Source organism: Eretmochelys imbricata, chromosome 7, assembly GCF_965152235.1.
Source record: "Eretmochelys imbricata isolate rEreImb1 chromosome 7, rEreImb1.hap1, whole genome shotgun sequence".
Classification (NCBI taxonomy): Eukaryota; Metazoa; Chordata; order Testudines; family Cheloniidae; genus Eretmochelys; species Eretmochelys imbricata.
Window position 1 is genome coordinate 88224035 of NC_135578.1, and position 15399 is coordinate 88239433.

The 15399-nt window shown below is 45.0% G+C and overlaps 1 protein-coding gene across 1 annotated transcript in view; it reads left to right on the forward strand.

The window, feature by feature from the left end:
- Positions 1 to 15399, forward strand: part of PCDH15 (protocadherin related 15) — a 672916-nt gene that overhangs the window by 232831 nt on the left and 424686 nt on the right. The window lies entirely within an intron of this gene.

Consider the following 15399-nt stretch of genomic DNA (forward strand, 5'->3'; position numbering starts at 1 on the left):
GTGACAAAGCTCTGTCCTTGTCTCTGTGGGTCCCACATTTCCTGGTGGATTTCGCTAGCCTCAGAGGCTCGCTGTGACCCTCCACGTAGCCCTTCTCTCTCTAGAGTCAAGGGTCACAGCCTACTGAGCCATTTTCATCATAAGTCAGCGAGGGAGGCGAGGAGAAGCTATCCTCCCTTGCCGTCTCCGTTGTCTCCTAGTCTCAGTGATTCATCGGGGGTAAAGGGAGAAGCCCGGGCCCACCCTCTACTCCAGGCACCAGCCCAGGGACCCTAATAGTATCAGCTATGGTAGCTGAATTTTTAGGAACAGGACACATACAATTCCTTGGGCTACTTCCCTACAGCAGTCCCCACTTCCTCAGGCTCCACTTCACCCTTACCTCAGGGCCTCCTTCCTTGTGGCTGATATGGTGTATACTGCTCAGCCCCTCTAACAGCATAACTTCTTCCCACAGTTCCTGACATGCACACCCACCTGCCTAACTGGGAGGCTTTCAACTAATTTCAGCCAGCCCCTGCTTGGATTCAGGTGTCCCAATCAACCTAGCTCTCCTCCCTGCCTTCTGGAAAGATCTTAATTGGCCCCAGGTGTTTTAATTGACCTGGAGCAGCTGCCATTTGCTTATTCTGGTAACAGGGATTTGTTTAGCCTGTGGCTACTATTTCTGTCTCCCATTACTTTACTATAGTCCTCTCATTTGGAGGGAGGTGGGAGGCTGCTGTTGCTGGTGGTGCTGCTAGGCCCTAGGCTCTCAGCGCTGCTCCTGCTCCAGCTACTCCCCTGGCTGGGCCAGACAACCCCCCTGCTACCTGGATGCTGGAGCATCCCCCCTCCCAGTTGTTGCTGTTCCTGCTGCAGCCCCTTGAGGGGAGCAGCTGGCCCACTCCGCAGAGGAGGGGAGTGAGGGGCTGCTGCTGCTGTGGACTCCACCACCATCTGTGAGGAGTCCTTCCTGCCTGGCCACCAGACTGCCTGCTGGAGCTCCTGTTGCTGCCTGGGAGCTGCTGGAGCCTCGAGGAGGAGGAAGAAGGGGACCATTTTCTGCTGGGGGAGCATGCAGAGCCTCTGCAGACCACTGTGGCGGGGGCCTTCAAGGACTGAGTAACTTTCAAACTGTGCTCTTGTGGTGGTGGTCTTGACTATGTTTGTGGGAACACAGGGGGTGTGGTGTGGAGCCTGCCCCTGGTCCATCTGTGTCCCCCCATAGTCCCCACCACCACCATTGCTGCCCCCTCCGTCACCCCCACTGGCTGCTTACCATCTGCCTCAGCTCCTGCCTCAAGGAGTCAGCTGCTTGCTTGGCTTGCCACGCCCTGTTTCCACTATTTGGACCTGAAGCAGCAGCCAGCAACCATTGACTTGTTTTGCAAGCACACGTGGGCTCAAGTGCCTCCCCACTTGGACTGACACCCCCCTTTCCCTGCAGCAGTTTCTCCCTTTCCCTTTGCAGCCCTTTGCCCCCCTCTTTAGCCCCAGCCCCTCAGCAGCTTCAGTTTGTTTCCGTGCCCCGCACTTTTCCCTCTGCAGTGTTGTTTGTCCCACTCAGCCTCTGAAGCTAGCCCCTTGGTTTCCTTGTCCTACCTCCAGCCTGGTTGTCCCCCCCGCCCCCTGCTGGGGTCCCCTGCCCTGATGAGCCCCTTGTTTCATGCGCCCATGCCCCCTTCCCATGCGCTTGTGCCCCTCCCCTTTTTTGTTTGAACCCCTGTGTCACTGCACTCCTCCAATGCTATTATAACCTCCCCCTCCCCTAGTGTAGCTAGAGGAGCCAGAATCCCATCCTGTGTCGGTGACTGAACCCCCCCCCAAGTCCTTGATAGCCCCACCATCCAGCCCTCCCCTCCCGGTGCCCTCCTCCCCTGCCTGCAGCCTAGCGGGGAGGAGTGGTCACCCTGTTTTCCCCTTCGATACCCTCCCTCCGGTGTTTGTCCTCCATCTGCACTTGTTATGGTGGGGGATAAGGTGGGTGGGAACCCTCAAGCAGCCCCCACTGCCCCCCTCCACCTGCCCCCCGTCGTCCCCTGTGGCTCCCACATCGACCGCCGCTGCCAAACCACCTACTACCGCCCCCGCTGTGGCACCGGCAGTGGTGGGTACAGAGATAGACTCCGTTGCCCCATCCGACTCTGGGGGGGCCCCCCAGCCAGCGGGAAAGGCCAGGGAAAAAAGAATGGTAAGGACCCTTCCAAAAAGGCAAAGCCCTCCACAGTAGGTGCTGCCCCCTCTGCTGCAGCCCCACCAGCGGCTGTGGCATCCCTCCCCTTTGCTCCCTCCACCAGCTCTGCAGGTGCCCCTCTCTCGCCCCCCAGGTGGCAGTGATGCCCCCCCCACCCGCCGCTATGTCACCTCCCTTGGTGACCACCTCCGCTTCCATCTTTGGTGGCCGGGCCCCCTTCCCTACCTTGACCAGAAATCACGGTGTCCGTTGCCTCCTGGTGCCCGCCTCGTCCCACATAGAGACCTACGTGCGGGCGTTGGTGAGGGTGGTGGGGCCCATGGCCATCGTGGTGGCCTCCAAAATGTACAGGAAGGTAGTTGTCTTCCTGGCGCTGGAGGCCGTCGCCCAGAAGGCGGTAGTAAAGGGCTTGGTGGGGAGGGGGGGTGTTCATCCCCTTGGAGCTGCTGGAAGATCTGGGCATCTGACTGGTCCTGACCTCTGTCCCTCCCTTCCTTCCCAGTGCTGCCCTGGTACCCGCCCTCTCTACCCTGGGGAAACCCCTCTCTGTTGTTAGCCCTCTCCCGCTGGGCTACAAAGACCCCTTCTACCAGGACCTCCTCCGGACCTGGAAACTGGTTTCGGCTGCCGAGAAGGTGGATCTCCTCGTGGAGCCCCTGCTACACAACCTCCAGCTCCATGTGCAGGTGGCGGAGTCCCCCTCGGTGCGCCAGAGGTTGATCCTGGCAGAAGTCACCAGAGTCGGAGACCTCCTGGACTACGACTTGGGAGACTAGCTGGATCCCCTGAAGCACTCACTCAGCGCATGGGGCTCTCCAGGCCTCATACGCCCTAGTGCGTACTTCAGGAGGTCAGGGCCGCTTTACTGCCCACTACTCGCGTTTTCCTCGATTGGGTCCTACGAGAGGGCATGCCCCGTCCACCCACACCCCAGGCCCTCCAGACCTTTTCATCGGGCCCCTGTCCCGTGGACCTACCTGGCTATCCCACCTGTTAGGGGGCTTATTCCTTCACCCACTTACTTCCCTGGTCCTTCTCGCATGAACAGAGAGCAACAATACCCGAAGTCCAAAGGTGCAAACAATTCAATGTTTATTGGGGTGAACTTCCAGTTTCCTTCCTTAGTGTCCCCCTTCCCAGCTCTGACACCACAGAGCCTTACCTGTGTCCCTGTTCCCATTTCCTGCCCTTAGCCAAACATGGTTCCAATTTCCTTACCCTCATTCCTTGTTCCCATTTCCCCCTTTAGCAAAACATGATTCCAATTTCCTTACCCCCATTCCCTGTTCCCATTTCCCCACCCACACACCCACCCCCTTCCTGATTGACTGCAGACTATATAGTAAAACTTGAGTTCTGCTTAGCTATACCTTAGCCAATCATTTTCCTGAAATTTAACTAATCAATCCTAACGTATTGTAACATGATTATGTAACCAATTATATCCCACCACCTTAATTAGTTTACACCCAGCAAAATTAATTATACAGCAGACAGGAACAATCACAGAACCAGACAGAGATTATACAGACAAACAATAGCAAAGTGGGAACTATAATGACAAAACAATACAGAAGTGAGGATTTCACATCCCAGCTATTGATAAGTGAGTTCTTGCCAGACAGGATGCTATCAAACTAAGTTTCCTTTTACATTTTCTAGGCACTTCCCTTTCTCTGGAGGTGATAGGCACTATCAGGACAGGACTGTATTCCTAAGAGCCCAATAGCACCTTATTTCAATGTGACTAGTTTGGAATGTGAGGATGTGACCGGTCGCTTCCCAGCTTATGGCTGCCTCTGCTGCTTATCCAAAGGCCTTAGCCTAAGAACAGGGCCTTAGACAGTCACAGTAAGAGAAGAACCTTACACCAGCAGACAGTAATTTTGATTTTCTTTTATATCTCTATAACTAGCCAAGTGATAAGAATACACCTAAATTCTTCGAGTACGGGCCTTTACCGACAGGCCTGAATATCTATATCCCAACACCACCCCTTTACCGTGAACTGGCTGCACGACTTGCAGCTGGTTCAGTTCCAGACCGCACCAAGAAAACATCTGTGCACACTTGTGCTCCACACTCTTCATGCCCTCACCCTCGCGTCCACCCCGACACAAAGTGTCGGGACCTCTTGCCACCTCTGGAGGGTGAGGAGCCCCGTTGGGCCAGCCTATGTTCCATCCTGGTCCTGAGGCCCGCCAGGGACATCAGCTGGTGGCTCCTTCACGGAGCCGTGAGCATGGGCATGTATTTGGCATGGTTCACTCCCCTCTTGGACACCTACCCCTTTTGTGGCATGAGGTAGACCCTGGCTCACATGTACCTGGAGTGCGCCAGTTTGCAGCCCCTGTTCCGGCTCCTTTTAGATCTGTTCTTACTTTTTGGTTGCACTTTTCCCCTCACCTGTTCATATACGCACTCCATATCCATGGCCCCACAAAGTCACGGTACGTCCTTGTCAACCTCCTCCTAGCCCTGGCCAAAATGGTCATCTACAAAACCAGGGAGAGGAGGTTGGCCGATGGAGTTTCCTGCAACTCTGGGGCCTATTTCCACTCCTCAGTCCATTCATGCATCCGGGCAGAGTTCCTCTGGGCAACATCCGCTGGGTCCTTCGACACCTTGGAGGGCAGTGAGCGCTGTCCAGGGTTCTCTGCTCCGTGTCCCCGTCTGGTTCCCTTTGTTTAGTCCCGTGATCTCACTCCAGTTCCTGTTTTATCATTAGTTTCCCCCCTGTACTTATTTGGAATCCCGGACCTGTGGATCATCTCCTTAGGCTGTGGGGAGGTCCTTCAGTAGTGGGCAGGCAGAAGCCTGCTCACCTCCTGGATCCCAACAGGATTACTTCACTGTAGCCATCTGGCCTTGCCCCGTCACACATAAACCTAAATATAATTGTGTTGATAGAAAAAAATATTAGGGTGTACTGTAAGTAATTTTATCAATTTTCTTTTTAAAGACGCCTCCCCAGAATTAATTTATTCTGGTGGGGAATAAAAAAAGAACATTTAAAATTGTTTCTTAGTTGTGAATCAAAGTATTAGTCCTGATAATCCAATTTTAGTCTGCTACCCCACACTGTGAGATGATGGCAGATAATCTTAATGAATACAGCCTGCAGTCCATTTGAGAGCATGCGTTCATGATTTAATGCTCTACTTCGATGTTTCAAATTCTCAGAAGAAAATTATTTTTGTTTCCTTTTGCAACTTCATTTTAAACACCCTGATGCAGTTCTGCTCTGTTACACTAGTATCAAGGTAGAGCAAGTCCATTGATTTACAGCAAACTGGATCTTAAAAGTAGTTGTATTTGTGCTATTATCAAATACTACTAAGCTCTTTTTCCCTTTCCCCTGTTTACTTAAAGCATAGTGTCTCTTCCATTATCAGCCCCATGATTCCTATAACTATGTGCTTTAAGTGTAATTTTTGTTCTTCCTTACAAAGGGTTTGTAAAAGTGCATTAAACAGACATGAGGATTCGACTGGTGTGAGAGCTAGCTGGCATAGAGCCAGCCTAGACAGCTCTGAGCACGGCAAGTTCTGGGGGTTGGGGGTAGGACAATGTCCATTCATCATCTTTCAGGAAATGCTAAATTAATGTACCAGCATTTGTTTGCTTTGATGTGGAGGGTGGGGAAGGCCAGAAAGATTTTTCACTGTGGGTGGCAAAATGACTAGGACCATCTTCTGGCTCTTTGTTATAAAGAGATTGCCTCACTGCACTCCAATTTCCAACTGGCATAATATTTTTAGGGGGTGTTACATCACAGCTGTAATTTAGAGCACTCCTTACCCCTTTGCATCTATTGAAGCCATGCAAAGGGGCCATATCTAGGATCAGGATCTGGTCCTCTTCTTTCAGTAAAAGCTGATCTGGAGTATTCTGATATTTGCAAATCCCTTTCTCTAACTTCTTCATATTGTTTAAATTTGGGCTCTCAATTAATCACAGTTAATGCATGCGATTAATACAAAACAAATTAAATTTTTAAAAAGGCATGATTAATCACAGTTTTAATCACACTGTTAATAATAGAATACCAATTTAAATTTATTATAAATATTTTTGGACGTTTTTCTACATTTTCAAATATTGATTTCATTTACAACACAGAATACAAAGTATACAGTGCTCACTTTATATTATTATTTTTATTACAAATATTTGCACTATCAAAAAGATAAATAAAAGAAGTGGTGTTTTTCAATTCACCTCATAAAAGTCCACTCAGCCCCACTTCTTGTTCTGCCAATTACTAAGACAAACAAGTTTGTTTACATTTACAGGAGATAATGCTGCCTGTGTCTTATTTATAATGTCACCTGAAAGTGAGAACATGTGTTCACATGGCATGGTTGTAGCCAGCATTACACGGTATTTATGTGCAGGATATGCTAAACATTCGTGCCCCTTCATGCTTCGACTTGTAAGCTCTAACGTTTTACATTGTTTTGTTTCTGAGTGCAATTATGTAAAAAATAATTATTCTACATTTGTAAGTTGCACTTTCAAGATAACGATATTGCACTACAGTACTTCTATGGGAATATGTTTTTTTTTCCTTCAAGAAAATGGTGCAAAATTATCCCACTGAAAATATTAATAAATTAAGTGATTTTTACACATGGTAAACATTTTCATCTACTTCCCCCATGGTGATCATTATTTTACCTTGAAGGAAAAAATAATAAAAGGAGAAAGTTGCTGTTATAGCACATTAGTACATTGTACGAATTATTGCTGAAAGGTCTTTCTGTCACGTGAGGGCTTGTTTTTCCAATGCCTTGCACTTTTTGCATTGAGTCACTGTGTAAGAAGTTACTTTAAAAACAAAATTGTTGTTATACGTGTCTCCTGGAATATAATACACCACAGTAATATGGGGAAGGATGCTTTGTGTTTAAGATTTTAGAAGATCTTTCTCCATATGACTCCATTTTACCTGCAATGTATTTTAGTTTCTTTGATCGTATGTGTACTCTGTTTGGAAGGATCCCACAACAATGTGGCCAAAATCTAATAAGTATAACTCAGAGCTGTCAGCTGTCCATTGTATTGCAATTAATCAATCATCTTGAAAAAAAATCTGCCATTGGGTATAGTTCAGTGAAGATGTCTGCTCAACATACTGCTACTATTTGGTGACTGAAAGCTCGATGATTGTATTGTAAAAGAAACCTGCTCTGCCTGATTTGCAGCAAAGACTTGAACCTGGGTCTCCTACATCCCAGGCAAGTGCGCTAACCACCAGGACCCAGAATCTACCTCTGGCCCAGTGAATACTCATTGAATAAATATGTAATTATTTATACAAACTGGAACAGCTCCAACAGGAGAGAGTGAGAAAGAGACACACTGACTTTGTAGCCTAATTTTAGGGTACTTGTCTCGGTGTGGGAGACCCAGGTTCAAGTCCTTGCTTCAAATCAGGCAGAGCAGGTACATGATTGTGGATCTTCCATATTCCAGGCAAATACCTAAACAATTGGGGTAGACAGCAAGACCCACACCACATTCTTTCCTGACAAAATCTCCTGCAAAAAGTTTGTTTTGACAAATAGGCATTTTCTTGCCAAAGAACAATTAGAAAATTCCTGACTAGCAATGTTACTCAGTGTATTTAGTAAGGAGCCATCATCTTGCACAAACTTAGGTTGCATGGTAGATCTCTAAATATTATTTTAGTCTAAAAGTAGATCACCATGGAGGAAAAGGTTGGAGAATTCTGTTTCAGGGAAAAATCTGCTATCATAATCACAGTTACTGGACTAACTCCACGTTAGTTTCTTCCCTCTCTCAGGCCTCAAGCCAGTGTCTCCCTCAGAATGGAATCACATGATTCTACCACTCTCAAATTGGATCTTGGATTGTAGTCCTCAAGTGTTAACCATAATTACCTCAGCAGGCCTAACTTAGGTTCAATACCTGCAGTTTTGTTCCCTCCAAGAGCTATGATTAGAGATACTCTACTTGATGACTTTCTGATGGGTATTGTTTGGTTCTAAATAAAGAATTTCAAACAAAACAGATCTTAAGACAATAGAGTGTCTATATGCATGTTTATCTTTCCCTGGGACATACAGTCCCTGGAAACTAGGGAAAGCTGCAATTACTTTCAGGCACTCCCTCAGGATCTGTCTTTCTCTTCCTTGTCAGGATCTGTCCTTCTCTTTCCTTCCTGCATCAGACTGTTCTTTGTAGGAACAGTTCACTTGCGCCTCTCCTCTCTTGCTCTCCAGAGACTGTTTTTAACTGTTTAGTTTCTATTTGATCTTTGTGTTCCCAGATTTTGCAAAATCACTATTTAACTTTAGGCAGGAACCTGGAAGTCCTCTTCACTGCTGATAACTCAGCCATTGTCTTGGAATTGCCCCCCAAGTTTCCTGGGAGACTGCTTATCTAGAGCCTTTGTGTTGCTACAGTGACCCAGCTAGGCTAGGCACTGCTAACTGTGAGGAGAGGCAGAGGCAATACAAGAAAAATGGGATAATTTTAAATTTTTAGAACATTATGAGGAAAAATATCTAAAAATTATACCCTGGAGGATAAATAATGTAGAATCTACCAAGTACTTAATACCTATAGTAATAAACTATAAGTTACCAACGTATTAACTTTTGTTAGCTTGTACATGCTACTCTTCCTTGCTCTGTACAGATAATACCAAATGCATTGTTAAAAGAACAAGAGATTACTCAACAGTATACCATGTCACTTTAGGAAGAAAGAGTGTAAGGCCCGCTCCACTGTTGCTGTCCTGTTCTTTGCTTCTCTTTGGCTTGAATTACTCCTCGGATTTGATATTTCTCTGGCTGTACCTCTTTTTACAGAGTTTATCCATGTAACAATCTTGGGGTTCATTAAATAACAAACCAGTGAATGAGAAAGTAATAAAACAAACTGAAGAGCATTTCTGAACTGTTGCACACAGCCATGCAGTGTTCCCAACCACTCCAGGGCACATTTCCCAATTCCTATGTTCATAATATTGTCCCTTATGAGGGAGTGTCTCTAAATTATAATCTTCTACAAACATCTCTCTGCATCTTCCCTCTTAAAGCAAAACAAATTAACTCTTTTATAGATGTATATAAACAGCTAACAACTATCTAATAACACATGCATTAAATTTTCAACCCATGTAGTATATTTCCATAAACCCAATGTGTCAACTGCCTGGAGAGGAAAGGTTACCAGCACATCACTCTCGAGTGAGTCTTTACCACTCATTTTCCTCAAATCCCTCTTCTCCAGGCAGGTTAGCAAGTCTCTATGAGTCTTTCAGGATGTTTAATCTCCTGCTCTGATTTTCTCAGTATCAGCTTTTCATTAGAGTCTGAGTTGTTCTCTTGTTCCTTGGCACTTTCTCTTTTTTATGTTGATGAAAGATCAGTCCAAAATGCCAGAGTCCACATCTACTATCACTGTGTTCAAACTTTCTGGGATTATTCATAGATCCCTTTTATTACATCTAACTGTGTCCCCATGGTTTGTCTGGTCTATGTAAAACCTTGGATTCAGATGTTCTTTAATAGTAGCCCTTTGGCCCCAAGTCTTAGAGGTGTGATTCCTCGAGCACACTATCACCTGGATTAAGAGATGGGAGATCATGGTCCCTTTAGTCAAAATAATATTTCGGTGTCCACTTTTGATTGTATTTTATCTTCCATATGGTTTCATTGTTCAGCAAGTTATCAGTAACTGGAAAATTAGATGTGATCCTTCTTCCTATTAACAGCCATTCTTCAGGGGTGTACTTTGGTAAATCAGTAACACTTTATACAAATCACTCCCACTGTCAAAAGTTTTTTTCATAAGGTTCTTTACTGTCTGTATAGACCTTTCCACAAGTCCGTTTGATTGGCAGTAATTTGGACTTAATGTTTTGTGATGAAAATTGAAATCTATGGCATATTGACTAAAATCTTCACTAGAAAATTGCAGCCCATTATGGCTAAAACCTTCATCTGGAATTCCATGCCTGGAGAAGATTCCCTTCATGCCAGGTATCACTGACTTACTATTAGTACTGTGCAGTGTGCAGTTTTCTGGATACAGAGAATAATAGTCCTTTGATTACCAGGTAAATAAATCAATGCCTGCCTTCTCATAAGGCTTTTATAGAACTGGATGAGATCTTAGTGGTTCTGCCTGTTGTTATGGCTTGTATTTCAACCATGAAAAGCAGTTTTACCACATTAGTAATGTTGTAATGCAGGGGTGGGCAAACTTTTTGGCCCCGAGGGCCACATCAGGGGGCAAAACTGTATGGAGGGCCAGGTAGGGAAGGCTGAGCCTCCCCAAACAGCCTGGACCCCGCCCCCTATCTGCCCCCTCCCACTTCCCAGCCCCTGACTCCCCCCTCAGAACCTCTGACCCATCCAACCCCCCCCCCGCGTCTTGTCCCCTGACCACCCCCTCCTGGGACCCCCCACTACTAACTGCCACCCTGGGACCCCACCCCCTAACTAACCCTCCCGCTCACTGACTCCCCGCCCGACCCCTAGCCACACCTCAACCCCCTGATGGGCCCCCAGGACCCCAGTCAACCCTCCCCAACCCCTATCCACGTCCCTGCCCCCTGACAGGCCCCCCCCGGGACTCCCATGCCTATCCAACTGCTCCCTGTCCCCTAACTGCCCCCTCCCAGGACCCACTCCCCCTTATCCATCTCCCATCCTCACCCCCTTACCATGCAGCTCTGAGTAGAGGGAGCTCGCAGCCCCGCCGCAGCCAGCCACACTTCCCTCCCCGGCCGGGAGCTCAAGGACCAGGCAGGACAGTCCCGCGGGCCATAGTTTGCCCACTTCTGTTGTAATTGATCCATGGCCAATACAGCACCTCTCATGATCGTTGTTTGTACTTCACAATTCCTAAATGATCCTTGTGGCTCTTCTATTACTTTTTTTTTTTGAAGGCTCATTGGAATTACAGTCTTATCTCCTTTGAAAATCACCCCATCTATCACAGTAAATTCATGTCTCAAGTTCCAGTAGCCTCTTATAGTTGAACAATGACTGCTCATTTCTTTAGGAAACCCTTTAATTATCACTTCATTAAAGATTCCCAATGATTCATCTTTCTCCATTTCCTCTCTTATTTGTTGCAGTTTCCTGTTAGCGATGGGAATTGCCTTTACAATAATAGGCATAGGCTTGCATCTCTGTCTCTAAAGTCTTCTATGGTTTTGTGGCAGCCACTGCTCTAAAAAATGCATAGGCAGTGAACATGAATTTTATTGGTGTGTAGATCACAATCAAAACATACTTTTGCAGCTTTATCATTATTGTTTGAATCGTGAAGGCACAATCATTTAGCAATTTGCTAAAAAACGTCATCAGGGCCTGGTGGTCCGTTTCAGCTTCCACTGTCTGTCCATAAATATACTGATTGAATCTCTCACAGGCAAACAATATTCCTAAAATCTCCTTCTCAATCTGTGCGTACCTGCTTTCTGCCTCAGTCAATTATTTGGATGCATATGCCAGTAGTTGCCAATAGTCCTCATGCTTCTGTAAAATCACTGCACCTAACTCAGATGGTAAAGCATCTGCTGAAATTTTAATTGTTTTTCCTGGTGCATAGAACTTCAACACTAGTTCTTATATCTGTAATTTTAAACCTTCCCAGGATTCCTCCTGTTCTGCATCCCGATACCATTCATTTTTATTCTCTAGGTGTTTTCTCAAAGCCACTGCTTGGGTAGGTAGATTAGGTATGCATTTTTCAAGATAATTAACAATTCCCAGGAACCATTGGACATCTTTCTTTGACTGGGGATGTGGCATCATTTCAGTGGCTGAAATCTTCCTCTTATCAGGTTTTATGCCTTTGTTGGAAATAATGTCCCAATAAAAGTCAGTTCTGTAACCCCTAAAACCCATTTCTCCCTATTTAGCTGAGTTTTTCATCTCTAATTGTGTCCAGGACTTCCTGAATTCTACAATCATGCTTCCCTTTTGTTGAGCCCAAGATGATGAAGTCATCCATTGAGGTATCAACACTATTAATATGTTCATATGTATGGTTTTGTGGTACACTTCTAGTGTGAAGCTATGCTGAAGGGTAAGCATAAGAATCTGTATCTTCCAAATGGGGTATTAAAAGTACACATTTTTGAACTTTCTTCAATTAATTTAAGCTGCCAAAAACCATAAACTGTATCCAATTTACTGTAATATTGAGCCATTTTCAAGTTGAGACATCGCTTCTCTGGTTGGTAGTTTGAAATGTTCTCTTTTTATAGCCTTGTTGAGGTCTCTGGGATCTAAGCATATGTGTAGCTAGCCATTACTTTTCTCCACAATGACAAGGGAGCTCACTCAATTTTTTGCATTACTTGCATTGCTTCCATCCTTGCAAGCTCAGCCTTGAGTTTATCATGAAGTGCAAATGGCCTTTCTGTATGGACAGATAACTAGAGGGACTTGCTTGTTTATCCAGATTATATGTGCACCCTGCAAGCAACCCAACCCTTGAAACAGGTAATGATGTTCCCGAAAGAGTGCCTCATAGCCAGGTTCAATATGATCTTGTAGTGAGGGCACCCGTTTTATCAGATTGACTTTTTCACATGCAGCCAGGCCTCCAACTGGTGTCACCTCCTTTGGCACTACAGTGAAAGCGAGCTGTACACAGTGTTTTTATGGTTGTTGCTAGCAATGCACCTCCCCTTCACTGGTATATTTGTTCCAGAATATCCAGTTACTTTTATTGATGTTGGTCCCAGTTTGGGTCTTATTTTTAGTCTTTCATAATCTTTTTTTTTCTTCAGACAGAATAGTAACCTGAGCTCCTGTGTCCAGTTTCAGTGGAATAATTTTTCCATTCACTGTCATAGGCAGTATCCAGTCCCTCTTATCAAACTTGCTTGTTCCCAGTATGTCAATGAAAAACTCCTCAATCAGGTTGTGTTTAACTGAATACACTTGACTTTTCTGCATTTGGGATCTGCAGCATTTTGTAAAATGATTATTTTTCCCACATCTATGACAGAGTTTTCCAAAGGCAACACACTGTTTGGGGCCATGCTGTGATCCACAGCTTCCACATGACCGTACCCCGTCTTTACCCAGCCATGGTTTTAATAGTGAGTGGTTCCACTCTTTGATTTGATCAATTCTGGCTATATTCTTTTGTACTTAGTACTTACATAACCCATTCTGATTAATTCAGCTCTTTGCCTTATGCTTTCACAGTTTCTGCTGCCTTGCATATTTAGAGACCTTTTTTCTAAAGTTAAATCTCCTTCACAGAGCAGTCTCTCTCTTAATACATTCTTTAATGCCACAAATGATTCTTTCTCTGACCAGAGACTCTATCAGTTCACCGAAGTCACAGGTTTTACTGACTTTCCTTAATTCTGAGACATATTGCTCTATGGTGTCATCAGTTTTTTTGCATGCAGGTAAAATCTCTCTCTCAAAGGTTTCATTCCTTTTTGGCATGCAATGCTCCTCAAATTTAGTCCGTATTTTATTTCATGCTTTCACCTTCTTCAAACTTAAAGTTGTTGTAAATATTCAGTGCTTCCTTCCCAACAACATGGAAAAAAAATAATGATTTCACTTTATCATTTTTCTCCTTTCCTCTGAGGTTGCTAAATACAATTTAAATCTCTGTCTGAATGTTTTCCAGTTCTCTGCGACATTGCCTGACAATTTCAGACTGGATGGAGGTTGCAACACATCCGTTCCTGTTTTTTCCCCCCCTTCTTTAGCTAGTCAAGCTACTGTTGTGCTCACCAAATACACGCAAAAGCAGCTGTGCCTGACGCTCCACACGCTTCTCTGGTGCCTCCCTTTGTCTCTGCTTTCAGTTGCAAACACAGGAGTTAACTTCAAAATGACTGCAGTTTCCTTCTCATTCAGCACTTCTGACACAATGTAATGATCTTGGGGTTCATTACACACAAACCAGTGAATGAGAAAGGAATAAAACTTTATTAAAAACAAACTGGAGAGCTTCTCTGGTGAACTGCTTCACACAACCGTGCAGTGTTTCCAACCCCCGCCTCCAGGACACATCTCCCAATTCCTGTCTTCATAATACTATCCCTTATGAGGAAGTGTCTCTTAATTATAATCTTCTACAAACATATCTCTGCAATCCACAAATGGTTGTTTGTTTGTTTTTAACCTAGTGGTCCTCACTTGTCCATTAGGCACCTTTGAATTGTATTGTGTCAGTAGGTGTTCAAATACACATTTTCTCTCTTTTCACTTACTGTAGGTCCTTTGTGTTTGAGCTTCTTGTTTACTACTCTTAGGATCTGTTTTAATCTAACAGTTTTTTGATTAATTCTCTTTTTCACCAGTTATATTTTTTTCCTTGATTCATATTCTCTCTCTCTCTCTCTCTGTCTCTCTGCTACATCTGGAGATTTTATTTCCCTCTACTTCCTTTCTGTAATAGTGTTTGCTCGCATACCCAGTTCTATTTTTTTCTGCTTCTCCTGATCTGAAACCTTTCCTCCTTGTCCCTTCCCAGTCTCCTGCTTTTTGTCTCCTCTTCTTTAATTTTATCCTCTCACCTCCTACCCTTGCTCCAATTCATCCACTAGCTCAGCATCTAGATCCTTCTCCTTCCCTCCTCATTCTCTAAGAGCTTTTTCCAGCTGCCCCCCGTGGGTGGATTATGAGCTTCTTCCTCATCTTGAGCTGCCCTCTTCGTGGCTGTCTCTCACCCCAGGACAGCATTCTATGCTTGTGCATCACAGCTGCAGCAGGTGCTAGTACCAGGGTCAGGGTTACTACCTTCCTCTCCACTTCGTCTTTCCACTTGTATTTTTCAAAAACCCCATACTTATCTAGACCAGTACATTTATGCAGGAAAGACTAATAATTCAATAACTAACAACTCATTTGGTATATAGTTCTCACTGGCCAGGTCATAAAATTATTTCAGATCAATATTCTTAGATTTTTACATAGCAGCTTCTTATCCACCAGTCATGTGATGGGAATAAGAAAATAATCCACCCTGTGCCAACACCAACACTGCACAACTGGTTAGGTTCACCATCCCCTGAAGTAGCCCATGTTGATCATTGTTGAAGGAGAAGTATTAATTAGAGATAACAATAGTCTGCTCTACTAGACACACTGCTCTGTCATTAGTAAAGTCAGTGTGATAATGTATGTGGATATTCCATAGATGCCCTCCTGCTCTGTAAAAATATAGATGTTAATTTATATTTTCTGTATTGTAAATGC